The 16,821-nt window shown below is 34.8% G+C and overlaps 1 protein-coding gene across 1 annotated transcript in view; it reads left to right on the forward strand.

Annotated features, from left to right (window-relative positions):
- The window catches only part of METTL24 (methyltransferase like 24), a 204,697-nt gene that overhangs the window by 637 nt on the left and 187,239 nt on the right, over positions 1-16,821 (forward strand). The gene's annotated exons all lie outside the window — the stretch shown is intronic.

Raw genomic sequence — 16,821 nt, forward strand, 5'->3', positions numbered from 1 at the left:
AGAATAGAAAGTACATTGGAGTCAGAAAATCTGGGTTCAAATCTTATCTCTAATAATTACTAGTTGTTTGACCTAGTTATGTTACCTCCCCAAGCCTCACTTTGCTTATTTATGAATCTAGAAGAGCTGGGCTAGATCATCTCCTAAGGTTCTTTTCCATTCTGAAATCCTGTGATGTTATGACAGTTAGCTTTTTCCACATGGGCTTAGTTTTAAATATATGATTTTGTTATGTGAATAATACTTTTGCACCAATTTTAGCCAAAAATAGATGTTGGCATAGACAAAAGCATAAAGATGGTTAAGTGAGGAAAAGTGTTGGGGGTATGGCCCAATTTGATTAGAATATGGAGTAATTAGACATGGAGTAGAGCAGTGGTTCTCAAGGTGTGGTCTGAGGATGTCTGGGGGCTCTTGTGTGGTCAAAACTATTTTCATAAAAATACTAAGATGATCCTTTTTTAACTACATATCTGTGTGAAACCAGATTTTCTTCATATGTTTCAATCAAAATAACATTATAACAGATTGAATACATTATCAGATATGAGAATCCATCTGTCTTCTATTAAGTCAAACATTAAAGAAATCTGCAAAAATATGTAAAACAATGCCACTCAGTAAATTCTTTTGGTTTGAAAAACAGTTATTTTTCATAAAATATGTTTTTATATTAACATATAATAAGTTTATTATTTTAAGTGAATAAATATTTTAAAACTTAATTAGTTGAAAATATTGATGGTTATAACACACAACTTAAAAACTCTATGCAGTCCTCAATAATTTTTAAGAATGTAAAGGGTTCTTGCAACCAAATTATTTGAACTTTGTAGTAATATGAAGTAAACTTGATTAGAGGTTGGTTTGAACCAATTTGTGTTTAGGTTTGTCTATTTGGCTGAGAAATTAGCATCTAACTTGTAGGCTACAGAGAGCCATCGACAACTTTTTAAGCAATAGAGTACTAAAATAATATTTCTGGGTTAGAAAGACAAATTTACATTAGAATATGGTGTAGATTTGAGAACAAAGACATATAGCATATTAGACTAATTAAGAAGTTACTATAATAGTAAAGTGGCAGATAATATGGACCTGATTTAGAGTGGTTAAGAGCAGGATTGAAGAATGGAGGGCATGTTTGAAGTATTTTGGGAAGCAGAATCGAAAAGACCTGGAATCTAGTTATGAGAGCAGGACAGCTAGGTAGAGAAAGGGAAGATATAAAATGATTGAGGATTTGAGCTTGGGTGACTAGGTTGATTCCTATTCCATCAACAGCAATAGAAGAGTAAAAAAGACAAACACATTTTGCAGGAAAGAATATGACTTCAATTAAAAAATTAAATGTCTGTATTTAAATTATATAATTTAACATCAAATTATATAACCAACTAAACTTATTTAGTGATTTTTTATATCTAAATCAGTTCATTTATACCATAAAGAATCCTAACTATTCTCAGTAATACTCTTCGACATTTCTTCTCTCTTTATATATTTCATGCAAATATTTCCAGTGCCTCAAACAGTACTAGGTATATAATCAGTGCTTAATAAATCCTTATTGATTGATCAATCCATAAAGTACTGTCCAGATTTCTTTGTATTCTTTGATGAGTTTAGTCAGGATGTGTTGTTTGAGGTGCTGTAGCATCCAGGTTGAAATATTCAGCAAATGATTGAATGTGTGGGTATTAAGATTAAAGAGGGAGACTATAATGTCCAGAATGTGAAAGTGTACTAGTGCCATAGCTGATTATTGTGTTCTATTTTAAATACCAAGTGTTAGTAGAATAACTGAAAAACTAAAGAGCCTTTGGAGAAAGGTAAACAGAATGAATCCTTTTTTTTTTTTTTTTTTTTTTCCTGAGGCTGGGGTTAAGTGACTTGCTCAGGGTCACACAGCTAGGAAGTATTAAGTGTCTAAGACCAGATTTGAATGCAGGTTCTCCTGACTTCAGCGCTGGTGCTCTATTCACTATTCCACTTAGCGGCCCCGTGAATCCTTTTCTTTAAAAAACCAGTTTTTATGAGGGAAAGAGGATGAAATTAGATTGTTTATGGGCAAGAAATTACAATTTAGAGTTGAAAGGGAGAATAGGAAGGAAGTGTCATTGAGCAGTAAAAAGGGTACAGAACCCAGGAATAGTAAAGAGGAAACTTTGCCAAATACCTAATTTTTCTAAAAGTCAGACTTACTATTATCTACTGAAAAATCACAGTCTAAAACTAAGAAATATTGACCTGGACAAATAAGAAAATGCTATATAAATACTAAACAATAGATCAGAAATTTGTTTCTTTTGAAATCCAGTGGCTTTTAGTGAAATTTGTCTCTTTCCTCTCAACAGCTCAGAAGGATTTTTGGGGAAGTAAGATTTTAAAGTGTTTATTCAGATGATTAAAAAAAAAGATTACATAGGGAATCTACCAAACTTTGAGTGCATACTGAAAATTGCCACTGCACTCTCTCCCCCAGTTGTTTTTAAACAAACATATTTTCTATATTTAGTTATGTAATTAGCTAGCATTTAGATTTTGCTTTAAGGTTTGCAAAATATTTTATTATTTCATCTTACTTTGGTCCTTACAATAACACTATGACATAGTATTGTTATTGTCCCTTTTTTTATAGATGAGGAGGCTGAAATCAGAGATGTTAAGTGATTTGTAGAATGTGAATTCTGGTTTTCTTGATTCCATGTGCCACCTTCCATATCCTGTCTAATACATCTTCTTCCCTTCTCCCCCTACCCCCAAGAAGATAAACTTCTTGAAAATAAAATCTCTATCTTTATCTTTCTCCCTTCCTCCCTCTCCCTTTCCCCTTCTCTCTTTTCCCTTTCTCTTTCCTTCTTCCCTTTCCCCCTATTTCCAGCACTTAATGTATTGTCTTGAATTAAGAGTTGCTTCAACAATACTGTATGAAGATATATTCTGATGGAAGTGGATATCTTCAACATAAAGAAGATCCAACTCACTTCCAGTTGATCAATGATGGACAGAAACAACTACACCCAGAGAAGTAACACTGGGAAGTGAATGTAAATTGTTAGCACTAATATCTGTCTGCCCAGGTTACTTATATATACCTTTGGAATCTAATACTTAACGTGCAACAAGAAAATGGTATTTACACACATGTATTGTATCTAGGTTATACTGTAACACATGTAAAATGTATGGGATTGCCTGTCATCTAGGGGAGGGAGTAGAGGGAGGGAGGGGAAAATTTGGAAAAATGAATACAAGGCATAATGTTATAAAAAAATTACTCATGCATATATACTGTCAAAAATGTATAATTATAAAATTAATTTTAAAAAAGAATTAATAGTTGCTTAACAAATGCTTATTGATTGATAGATCCATTGAGGAAATTCAGAACTGAAATGGTCATTACTTCATGAGAAAAGCAATGAACAAATTTGAGAAACATTTCTGTAGAACCATTCACACTAAGAAAAGTTGAAAGATTTTTTTTTGTTTTTATAAAATATATCTTATTTCAATGCTTTCAATACAGTGGCTAGAAGTGATAGAACTATATTCCTTTATAGACTAGAGAACTTTCATATAATCTACCCATGACCAGATAGGACAAACATGACAAAATTGTAAAGATATTTAGTAATCACAGGCCATTCCAATGATTAAAGAAGTTTACTTAAAAAAAAAAAAAAAAAACCAAACCTTTCTTTTACTAATCTTAAAGCAATTAAGTTTTCCTATGGTTAACTCAGGGTTTAGTATTCACTGACCTTTAAGAGCAAGAATTAACAGCATTGATTAAGATCATTTATTGACATAAATTCTTTTTATTATAGTTGTTCAGTCTTTTCAATCATGTCTGACTCCTTGTGACTTCATTTGAGGTTTTTCAGAGAAAGATATTGTAGTAGTTTGTCATTTCCTTCTCCAACTCATTTATAATTCAGGTAAACAGGATTAAATGACTTGCCCAGGGTCACATAGCTAGTTAGTGTCTGGGGTCAGATTTGAACTCAGGTTTTCCTGACTCCAGGCCTGGTACCCTATCCACTGTGCCACCTAGTGTCCCTATTCTTGAGTTCACCAAATATAATTTGATTATGCATTTTTAGCACCAGAGTCCCTTCCTATATAGATTCCCCTAAAAAGCTGCTCCATGTATAAAATCCATTTTAGGTCAGCTCTTTTTCAAGTCTGTAACTCATAAACTCCCAATGGCATTTCTTTTATTAAATCAATCAAGAAGCCCAATGCAAAGTAAGAGACATTTAATTAACTACATAATATACTGACATAAAATAACTGACAAAGGGAGTTCCTTTCATTCACATAAGGGTACACTCACAAATTCCCACAGAGAATTCCCAACAGCCTGAACAACTTATAGTCCTGGGGTTGTGTTGCAGCTGGGACCTCTTTCTCCTTCTGTTTAGATGTTCCTCTATGTCTCCAGATCAACTGAAATCACCTGCTGTGGGCTGCTGTGCTGCGTTCCTGAGCTACCATCTGTTTTCCATGGCCTTCTGCTGCTTCCTGGCACTCTTCAGTTTCTAATGTTTACAGCCCCCCAGGATAAGGGGGTCTATTAGCTCTTTCTGTTCACAATTCAGAGTATATCCCAACTCTTTGATCTTTCAGTCTTAGTCAGAGAAGTCTGTAGACATTAGTCTTTATGTTTCCTGAGCTGCCATTTTGTGGTCTTTGACTTAGGTGACATATACTCCATTTTAACTTTTATCTACTCCATCATGTCCACTGTGGTCCATGCAAAGCATTCTCTGGGGACATCACTAAAAGGGATGAACAAGTAATCTTTATCTTACCTGCCTTCCAGAAACAGTCATTGCCTTTCTTACTTTCTAAGTTATATATTTAGAGATATTGGAGAGCTGCTATGTATTTCTTATACCTGAAGCTCTTAAACTTCAGGGTCTGTTTTTTTGTTCAGCTATTGAAAGCTTATTCTGTAGAAAGCTGTATTAATATAACGTAGAAAATAAAAGCTATAGCTCATTATTAACTTTATACTTTCTATTATCTGAGCTGAGCAGCAGGTCTAATGATCTACATAGCAAAGTTTTACCACAATCAGTAACAAAGACTTAATTTCTCACAGTGGTGTATGAATAATAGTGATGCAGGCAATTAATCTTATGTGGTTAAAGTCTGAAAGATAATTGAAACTATTATCTCTTTGTGCTTAAAATGAGGTTTGCAATACTTTAACAAGAATAGTTGGACTTAATTAAAGTGCAGTGGACACTGAGTGAAAACAGAAATTATCTTTTGGAGGATTTCTCTACTAGATTGCAGGTTATATTCTTCTCTCCTCCTTTCCCCCACCTCCTCTGCCTCCCCTTTTTTCCCCCTTTCCCTCCCAATCTTCTTCCCTCCTTTTCCCTCTTCTCCCTCTTTCTCTTTTCCATCTTCTCCCTTCCTTTTCTCTTCCCCCTCCCTCTTTCTTCTTTTCTCTTTTCCTTCCCATCTCCCCCCTCTCTTCCTCCCTTTTCCTACTCTCCTTCTTCCTTCCCCTCTCCCCCATTAGATGTACTTGTGAAGGTACCAGGTAAAGAGTTGCACAAGATGGGCAGGTCAGATCATCTGGGATAGTGGAGGAAACACCCAAATTGATGATCTCTTTAGTTATTTGTATTTTACCTCCCCCATAGAATGTAAACTCCTTTAGAGGAGAGACAATTTTATATTTGCTTTTATATCCCTTACATTTAGCACAATGACAGATACATAGTGGATGCTTAATAAATATTTATTGAATTAAATTGAATTGAGAAGTTAAATGACTGCCACACATTGAGAATATAATAAATATACCCTATTTAAAATTTGACACTGTTGACTATACTCTCCTCCTGGAAATTCTATCTTTTCTAGGTTCTTTTGATGCTTCTCTCCCTGGTTCTCCTTCCATCTGCCTGACCTTGCCTTCTCAGTGTCTTTTGCTATCTCATCATCTATTTCATGTCCTATAACTGTGGGCATTCTCATCTGCTCTGTCTTATGTCTTTTCTTATTACATTCTCTCTTGGTGGCCTTATCATCTTGCATGAAGTTTATTATCTCCATGCAAATACCTTATGGATCTCTATATCTATCCCATTCTCTCTTCCTTGAGCTTCAGTTTTTCATGCCGTCTTCAAATTGGATAAAAAAATTTAACACATCTTAAACCAAATCCATTCTTTCCCCCTCTCTACTTAAGCCCTCCCCCTTTTCAAACTTTCTTATTTGTGTTAAAAGTACCATCAATTTTCCTGTTTTTACAAAGTTTGGTTATCCTCATTCTCCCTCACCCCACAAGTTCATCCATTGTCAATTTTTTGCCATTTTTACCTCCATAACATGTTTCATACCTGACCCCTTATTTCTACTTACAAAGTCATCACTTTAGTTTGGGTCCTCATTATTATTTACCTAAATTATTGTAATAGTCTCCTAATTGGTCTATTAGTCTCAGTTCTTTTGAGTCCATTCTCCATCCAGCTGTCAAAGTGATTTTCCCTAAGTAAAGATTTTATTATCATTTCCTTACTCAATAAGCTTTTTTGGTTCCCTATTGCCTCTAGGATTAAATAGAAACCCCCTGTTAAATTTTTAGAGTTCTTCATAAACTGTTCTGAAACTATCTTTTGAACAACATTTGCATATTATCTTCTGTGATCTAGACAAATCAACCTGTTTCTGTTCCTCACACATGATCCTTTACCTCCCATCTCCATGACTTTGCACTGTTACTCATGTCCAGAATGCTTTCCATCTTTACTTTTACTTCATAAAATCTCTTTCTTCCTTTAGGTCATAGCTCAGATTCCACATTCTACCCAAAGCCTTTCCTGATTTCCCCAAAGCTAGCATACTTCTTCCTTAATTATTTTGTATTGAACTACTTTGTGTTTGTTTGTATGTATACTCATTATTATTATTTTCTGAGATTCTATGATTGCAAATATTGTGCATGTACTCTCTCTCTCCCTCTCTCTTTCTCTCTCTCTTTCCTTCCTCCTCCTCCTCTTCCTTCTTTTCTTCTTTCTTCCTCCTCCTCCTCCTCCTCCTCCTCCTCCTCTTCCTTCTTCTTCTTCTTCTTCTTCTTCTTCTTCTTCTTCTTCTTCTTCTTCTTCTTCTTCTTCTTCTTCTTCTTCTTCTTCTTCTTCTTCTTCTTCTTCTTCTTCTTCTTCTTCTTCTTCTTCTTCTTCTTCTTCTTCTTCTTCTTCTTCTTCTTCTTCTTCTTCTTCTTCTTCTTCTTCTTCTTCTTCTTCTTCTTCTTCTTCTTCTTCTTCTTCTTCTTCTTCTTCTTCTTCTTCTTCTTCTTCTTCTTCTTCTTCTTCTTCTTCTTCTTCTTCTTCTTCTTCTTCTTCTTCTTCTCTTTCCCTTAACCTCTTTCCCTCTCCCTTCCCATCCTTGATAGAGATATGTAAATATAAGTTTATCTAGAATACATTATTTTCTTTGAGAATTAAGATTATTTTATTTATTTTTTTTAAATTTGTATCCCTGATGTACCTACCAAATCTGCAACATAAAAAGTGCTCAATAAAGGCTTGATTAATTGAAGAGGAAAAAGACAAAATATATCTTAGAAAATTGCTGTGACTTGGAAAATATTGAAAACCACTAGTCAGGAGAAGCTTTAAGAAAGATTTGATGTGCAATTTGGAGAAAGCCACTGGCAAGATAGTAGAGTTATAATAACGCCAATAAATAATAGCTTTTACTTGTGTGGAAAAAGGTGCAGGTTTTGTAAAAATAAAGATTTTACAGTTACAAAGTAATTTATATTACCTTTTTTGATCTTTCCAACATCAGTGTTAGTTAGATAGTGCAAGTATGTATCATCAACCCATTGTACAGAAGATGAAACTGAGATTCATAAATGTCCATTTGACTTAAATATTCTATAGCTAGAAAGTAGTTGATCTGAATCTGAGTTTTCTGACTTCAAAATCATTTCTATTCCCATCATATCTATCTTACAGAGCAGTTTAAACCATAACCTATCAGAAGATCTCCAAAAATTGAATAGATTCTGATTTAGTTACCAGTCTGGAGGGCTCCAGGCTTAGCAAATATTTTCAGAGTGATATCTTATGCAATAGATACTGATTTTGTTAGAAGAACATGAAACCGCAACTCAAAAAGGTTGGCGTAGAGCTACAAGAGACTTTAGAGTTCATCTATTCTAACCTTCTCATTTTTATAAATCTTGTAACATATCTCAGAAGAAAACTCTTGCCAAGGGAGAGCAATTTGTCTTCTCTCAAGAAGGAATAGCATTTATTTGTGTTTTGGATAATTGCAGGTCATACATTTTTAGCTTGGATTTTATCTTGTAAAACTGGGCAAGCATTTGGAGTCAGGTTGGGATCCTGGCTCTCTGCCTCTTAGTGCCTGCTACTCATTAATGTATGCCTTTCCAGAAAATGTTTATCATCTATAAAATTAAGGGCTTGGACATATCATATCCAGAGTCCCTTCCAGGGGTCCTAAATACTGATCTGAAAGCCCAGAATGCCAGCAGGGAATTTGAGATGATCCTAGAAACTTAAGAACTTTCAAATGATCACTCCTGATTGGGGAAAAAGGACCTAGAAAATATCTTCCCTCAGAAAGGAAAAATGTAAAACTCCATGCATTTAATAAATACCTTAATTAAATAGATATTACCTCTAGACTTGTGTTGGGATAGGGAAGTGAGGTCCCAGAAAGATGTAGAGAAATTCCTGTTTTTAAAATGTGTAACTAGTTGATTTTTTTTTAAAGTGCTTCATGTTTTTAAAAAGATTGCAATATTTGTAATAGAAAGGCAGAATCCCCTTGACCATAGGGATGCCACTTTTTATAAAAAATTTAAAATGACAAGCATGTTAATCCAAGAAAGAGATTAAATCTTTATAATTGTTCTTTTTAAAGAATATTTTAAGAACCTAAGAAATAACAACAGATATGAATATATTAACAAAGAACAACAACAACAAAAAAGAATTGTGAACTTCTATTGCCTACCATTTTAAGTGTAAATTAAATTTAACATGATACTGACAAAGCCATCCTACTTTTTAATATTCCCATTTGTACTTCTTTCTGTTTTTTCTGTGTGTTTTATATTCTATTAAATATCTTCTAATCCTTTTCTTCCTTACCCCTCCTCCTTTTTCTTTTCTTTCTCATAACTACTCTCATTCTTCTTCCTTCTTCCTCAATAGAAATGCTCTTTTTTTTTTTTAAGAATATATACACAAAGACACCCACAACAACAACACAGTGGTCATCTATAAATGCACATCTTGTTCATCATGTTTTTGCTAAGACGCAGAAAGCATGTTTCATTATCAGTCTTCTGTAGCTATGATTGACAACTTATATACAGAAGGAACAGTGGAGATTATATGTAGTCTAATCTTCTGGAAATATGAGGAAACTGATTACAGAAAAAGGAAAACTGGAAAGAATTCTGGATTTGGAGTGAAGAAAAATCTGGGTTCACATTATCACACAATGACTGTGTGACACTGGAGAAGTCATTCCATTTTTCTGATATATAATTTTTTAATCTGTAAAACAGGAATATTAATACATGTGTTACTTGGGTCACAGTATTGTTGTGAGGAGAGTGCTCTGTGATTACAAGAATGTTTGGGTACCCTGGTTCTGAAAAAAAAAAGGCATAAATCTCAGTCTTCTGTGATTTAGAGTAACATAAATGCGGTTGCCTTAATGTCAAGTACTTTGCCTCATTCAAAATATCAATAATCCTAATGTCTGGTAAGAACAAAACAATGATAAGAATGGAAATCTTCTTGGAAAATCATCAATTTTTTCCTCTACTTGGAAAACAAAATTAAAAGTACTGAAAGATAATATCACAATAATAATAAATAACTGGAATGAGTTTCTATAGACACTATTCCTAGGAAGATTTAATCAATCAATTAATCAATCAAAAGCATTTATTAATTACTCACCATGTGCCAAACCACCTCCTGCTATTCTCAGCTAACTATCCTGAACTATAGCCTTTAGTCCTGGCCTCCTTTTGTGGGCAGGAATTATTTCTCCTCCTTTCTCCATAGCAACAGCAATTCTCTTTCAAGAAGTATTTGTCTCACTCCCTAAAGCAGTAGTCTTAGTCATTTGGGGGTGGGATGGGCTGGCGTTCAGGGTGGAAGTGGGGTCATCTGGAATGATTTAGAGTGGCACAATCTCATGCAACCAAGGCACATCAGACTAGATTATCCAAATTATTAACTGACTTGAAGCATACTAACTAAGAAGAATCTACTCCAACCTGAAATTTGACTGGAACTATTAGTACTAAGAAATTTATGAGGCAAAAGAGAAAATAGTGTAGGTTTTGTGTAAATTTGTGGGTTTACACTTCAATATGATTACATATATTTATTGGAAAATGATTTGACCTGTGAACAATCACAAAATCATAGAATCTAAGAGCTGAAAAGAGACGGCATCCTACAAACAAAGGAGCTGATAGTTTATCAGCTATGCCACAGCCAAAATAAACTTGGAGTGAAGGTATGCTTGTAGCAGCTACTTTAAATTTGAGCTCATTCTCTCCATAAGGGTAGCAGGAGAGTTATATTTGTATTTCCATTTTTGTAATATCACGTTAGTAAATGTTCCTTTAAAAAAGTTAAATCAATGTTGTTATTCAGTCATGACCCTGTTTGGGATTTTCTTGGCAAAGATGCTGGAGAGATTCACCATTTCCTTCTCTAACTCATTTTATAGATGAGGAAACTGAGGCAAAAAGGGTCAGGTGACTTGCCCAGGATTACATAACTAGTAACCGTCTGATTTAAAATCAAGAAGATAAGTCTTCCTGATTTGGAACCCAGGGCTCTATCCATTGTGCTACCTAGCTGCCTTTGGTGACTATATCCATCCATACACAGATATACATACATCCATAAACACTTATACATATGTATATCTGTATATCTATGTACATATGTATGTATATATGTTGTTTTTCTCTTCCTCTGTAGTAAATGTAAGTTCTTTAAGAGCAAGGACTTTCCCTTTTTATCTTTGTATCTCCAGTGCCTAACACTGCCTGACTCAAAATAAGATGCTTGATAAAAGCTTGTTGAATTGAAGCAATCCCCTGTTTTATAGATTGAGTAACTGAATTGAAATATCGGTATTGGCTTTACTTTTGGAAATATTAATGAAAAGTCTGTAGCTTTCCCCGTTGCCATTTTTCATTTTTCTCTTTCTCAGTCTTGGTTCTGGCTTTAGTTATTGATATGTTCTGCCTGGATCAGCCATTTGATCTTCTCTTATTCTGTTTTTGCTGGGAGGTTTTCAGGGTGAATAAAGAAAGAAGCAGTGAGTGGCAAGGAAGAGAGATAAAGGAAGTGCTTAGACATTCACAGAATAGGTCAAAGAACTTTATTTAACACATCTGATTGATAAAGAACAATGAGCCAGAGTGTGTAAATTCCTCTGGGAATCTGGGGAAATGGGATAGTGATCAGGCAGATTGCTAACGTCTTTGTCTAGCCCCAAAGTATTCATCTCAAGAACTAGAGTAGTAATAAAATAATAAAAAATGGCATTTAACTCTAGAAGTTTTAATATTTTTACAAATGCATTTGAAATGCTATATACCCTAATTCTGAAAATAAATTTTAATGAAAAATTTTTGCAAAAGATGATAAATTGACCGTTAGACAATATAGAGACTATATATGTTCTCATAGTCCCCTGCCACTCAGGCAAGAGGAGGGAAGTATATTTTATCATGTTTTCTCCAGCATTATTATTGATCTTTTTTATTTTGGGGGGGAAAAACCTGTTTTGTTGATGTCTTTTTTCTACATATGTCAGTCATTCTCCACCCTAAATCTCTTCCAGTGAGCCCTCCCCCCACCTTGTTACAAAAAAACCCCACAATCCCACAACAAAACAAAACCATTAAGAAAGGACTTTGGAAACAAAAACCTTGTCTGATAATAAATAACATTATTCTGTCCTAGTAGTAGTTGATTTCATTTTTCTTCCATAAGGAAAGAGGTAAATTTCATTTTTTTCTTTTCTAGATCATTGCTTTGTAAGTTCGAATAACTTCATTCCTAGAATTTGTAGCCTCAGTGTCTAGCAAGCACTTGCCATGTAGCAGTCACTCAATAAAAGTTTGTTGATTGATAGGTTGGTTAATTGTATTACTCAGACTTCAACATTTCTTTAATGATCTTTTCATTATTGTTGTTACTGTTGCTGTGAATATTACTGTCTTGGATCTGCTTATTTTACTCTTTATCACGACCAAAGAATCTTATCATTATTACCTTTTCAATTATCAGAATTTTACTTCCCTTAGTGATCCTTGATAAGTTACTTAACATTCCTTAGCCAGTTTCCTCATCTGTAAAAGGAGCTAAAAATAGCACCAAAAACTTCGGGTTATTGTGAGGATAAAATGAGACAATATTTGCAAAGTCCTTTGCAAACTTTAAAACACTATGTAACTATTAGTTACTAATGCTATTTTCCATTCACATTGTTGTAGTCATTGTGTATATCATTCTTTTCAATCTAAATTAAAAAAAAATTCTGCTTTAGACAGATTGAATTTAACAATTATCACATTTATGACAATGGTATTTTCTGCCGTTAAGTGGATTTGTAGGCAATGGACTTTGGGAAATGTTCAGCTAGGAAAGTAACTTACTTCAGAGTTATCAGTAGCAGCAGGCAAATTTCTTCTGGAACATGTCATGTTGATAGGAGATTTGAGAGTGGGGGGCAGCAAGTTCTGTGAGGTGACCTGTTTTAACTATTTGATTTTGTGACCCTTGGTTTTCATTAAATCTAGGCAAAAGAGCTGTAAACCTTTTTTTTTTTTTTTTTTTTTTTTTTTTTTTTTTTTTTTTTTGCCAGGTCCTTTGATTTCATTAGATTTCCTGGCTTCAGAAAGTTTTGTATTCAAGCCACTCTCTCCAAGGGAGAGCTTTGTAGAACACCCACAGAAATTTTGTGAACTTTAGAATCTTCACCATCCTTTCCTCCAAGATGCCTTCTTTTCTCCTCTCCTCTTCAAAATACTTGAATCTTTGGTATTTCTTTTCCCTTTGTCAATTCGCCACAATTTCCATGTGCTAAAAAAAAAAAAAAAAAAAGAAAAAAAAAAAGATACTAGACTTGACATCATGTCTGCCAGGAAATATAGGTAGTGATTACTCTTTCAATAAGAATAATAATTTATTGTTGTTGTTATTTCAATTGGATCTAATGCTTCATGACCTTATTTATTTATTTATTTTTTTTTTGCAAAGATACTAGAGTGGTTTGCCAATTCCTTCTTCAAACCCATTTTACAGATAAGGAAACTGAGTCAAAGAAGTTAATCTACTTGACCAGGGTCTCACAGCTACTAAATGTCTGAAGCTGGATTTGAATTCATATAGATGAGTCTTCCTGATTCCAAGCCCGGTTTCAATCTGCTGTGGCACCTAGCTGCCAATTAAGCACCTACCACAAAAAAAGATAAGAGAAATGATGCTGGGAGGAAAAGATAATGATTTTGTATGGGGTGTCACTGATTTTGTTCCTGTGGATGACTTGTTTCCTTTCTGTTAGGATTACTAGGTGAGAACTCAGGTTGACTTGATAGAAAGGAGCAAGCTCATTGGTTGAAGTGGTTCTTCCCAGAAGCCCTTGCATTATCCCACGCCCATTCTCTGGGAGGATAAAAGAGGACACCACTCCAGGAAGAAGAGAAGACTGCACTACATCTGGCTTGACGCAGCTCTCTGCAGGAAGGGAAGTCGGCTCTCTGCAGGAAGGGAAGTCACTTCTCTGGACAAGAGTTAACAGCAACTGCCTGGAGACAACGGTTCGTTACAGGAAGAAGAATCTGTCTGAGAGATTTGAGTAGACACAGAAGATCTCTTCCCAGAGAGTGATCCGGCAGCTTCTGGAGACGACAGCTCGCTACACCTTTCCTTTGGCTAAATGCTGGAGAGTTGTAAAGAAAAAATACTACTTCATGAAAATAAAGAGACTTGGTCTATTGGAAAGCTTCTGAGTCAAAGTTGCCACAATCAGTCAAACTAAACCACTTGCTATTTCCAGAGCTCTACCCTCCATCTCCAATGCCCTTCCCATCCAGAATGCACCATCTCTTCACCTCTTCCTCCAAAGTTCTTCTCTTAGAAAGAGAAAACATTTCCTGAGACACTTGTTCATGAACTACTCTTTCCATCTTATGTCTTCAGATTACATCACTTCATTCATCAGTGTACTTCTAAAGCCCAAAAGAATGTAAGCTCCTTGAGAGTAGAGGATGTTTTTGATATATCTTTCTCTTCAGTCCCACAGTTCCTAGCATAGTGCACACATTAGGTACTTAATAAATGCTTATTGGTTTGGATTGGGGATCAGGAGGGTTATAATGATGCAGTGACCACAGTAATTTGTCTCCAGTATGCTTGCAATGGGAAATCCTTAGCATTTGGAGGGTTAGCAACAAAAATGTTCCATTTCATCACTAGCCTAATACAGCCTCAACAAAGAAGTTTGTAATTCATGATCTGATGAAAGCTGCCTCTGTGGGCCATTGACCCATAGTTTTAATTACCCAACCCAGCCCTCAGTGGTTAATGATTTGCTACATTTTTGAAACATATCCAGAAACTACTCAGACAAGTTCAATTCTGTGAGAAAAGCAAAGGTCAAGAATGAATGATTGCTTGTCAGCTACAATAGTGATCTGTTGGATTTACTTCCTTTAGCCTTCCAACTGACCCATATTAAATTCATTATCATACCAGACATAAAGAAACATTGTGTGGAGGCTACAGTTGGGATGTTCCCTAAGGCTAAAGGAAAGGTGCTATATACTCACTACAATGCAAAAATAAGTGAGATAAGGAGATGGACAACAAATAAAAAGAAGAAATATTAAGAGAATATTCACATTTCATTTTGTGTTCCCTTCTTCATGGTTGACATATTTGATCAGAGAACTCTAGAAATTTATTGTTATTTGTTGTTCATTCGTTTGACGCTTTTTAACCTTATTTCTTCTTTACAGTGACCCCCTTTGCAGAATTCTTGACAAAAATAATGAAGTGATTTGCCAATTCCTTCTCAAATTCATTTAATAGATGAGGAAACTGAGGCAGACAGGGTTAAGTGACTTGTCCAAGGTCACACAGTAAATGTCGGAGGCCAGATTTGAGGACTGATTCCAAGCCCCGTATTCTATCCATTGCAACACTTAGAATTGGACAAAATATTAGGTCATCAAGTTACTCTTTTCAAGAATGACATTGTTTTCTGTATATTTCCTCTTAGGATGCAGAGCAATCTTAAATGTTCAAATTTTAATAATTCGAACTATTATCTCTGGAGATCACCTCAGTGGATGAGCAAAAAGCTTGAAATCACCAAGATCATCCAAAATATTTCTGAATTATCCTTGTGATAAAATCTTGGCAGACATGCTCTCTATCTGACATTATCACCTACAAAGACTGACACATAAATAACTTCAGTGTGGAACAAATCCTAGGTTAAATAATTTCCTGCATTTGCACACTGTAAATCTGTTAATCCATTGAATGGCAGTCCTGAGTTACCATAGTTCTTCTTGACATTGATGGACCTTTCCCATTCCAGAGCACTGGATGTATCTTGGTGAGCTCTACAAGTCCCTCTAGGCTCTAGCATTGATCAGGTAGCTGTGAAATTATATCTCTTTTTAAATTTACCTCATTCTTTTGAGGTTAGTCTTCTTTTTTATTACCTCATGCTACCATCTAGAACATTCTTTACTGGGAAATAACATAAAAAAGGTTGGCAGGAACGAGAAAAAATGAGATTGATACTAACAAAAAATTACAGTTATCTTCCTAAATTTAAATATATTGAAATCATAGATTTCCATCAAAGCTGACAGGGGCATCTGAGAATATCTAGACTAAACACTTTCATTTTGTAGCTCAGGGAAGAAGTCATAGAAGAGTAGCTTACAGAAATTAAATGGAAGACCTGGGATTTAAATTCAAAGCCTCTTACTCCAAGTGTAATACTTTATCATCTCACTGCCTGTTCATTTATTCCCTGTGTGTCAGATCTTTTGTGAAAAGTGGCTGTTTTCTCAGTAAAGATGCTGGAATGGTTTGCCATTTTCTTCTCCAGCTCATTTTACCGATGAGGAAATTGAGGCAAATAGGTTTAAAGTGACTTGCCTAGTGTCTGAAGTAAGATTTGAACTTAGGACTAACTCCAGACCAGCCACTCACTCTATACACTGTACCATTTAGCTATTCATTGCTTATTTATTCTTGATTGGATTTTTCCTAGCATACAGTATAATATCTTGTCTATAGAGCAGAGGTAGGAAGAGTGAGAAGAAATTTATATAGAACCTACTGTGTGCCACTGTGATAGGCTTTCCCCTTTTTTATTATATAGCTTTTAATTTATAAGATATATGCTTGGGTAATTTTTCAGCATTGACAATTGCAAAACCTTTTGTTCCAACTTTCCCCCTCCTTTTCCTCCAACCCCTCCCCCACATGGCAGGTTGACCAATATGTGTTAAATATGTTAAAGTATAAGTCAAATACAATATATGTATAGATGTCCATACAGTTATTACTGTACAAAAAAGAATCGGACTTTGAAATAGCATATAATTAGCCTGTGAAAGAAATAAAAAATGTAAGCGGACAAAAATAGAGGGATTGGGAATTCTATGTAGTGGTTCATAGTCATCTCCCAGAGTTCTTTTGCTGGGTGTAGCTGGTTCAGTTCATTACTGCTCTATTGGAACTGATTTGC

Source organism: Sminthopsis crassicaudata, chromosome 4 (assembly GCF_048593235.1).
Source record: "Sminthopsis crassicaudata isolate SCR6 chromosome 4, ASM4859323v1, whole genome shotgun sequence".
Taxonomy (NCBI): domain Eukaryota; kingdom Metazoa; phylum Chordata; class Mammalia; order Dasyuromorphia; family Dasyuridae; genus Sminthopsis; species Sminthopsis crassicaudata.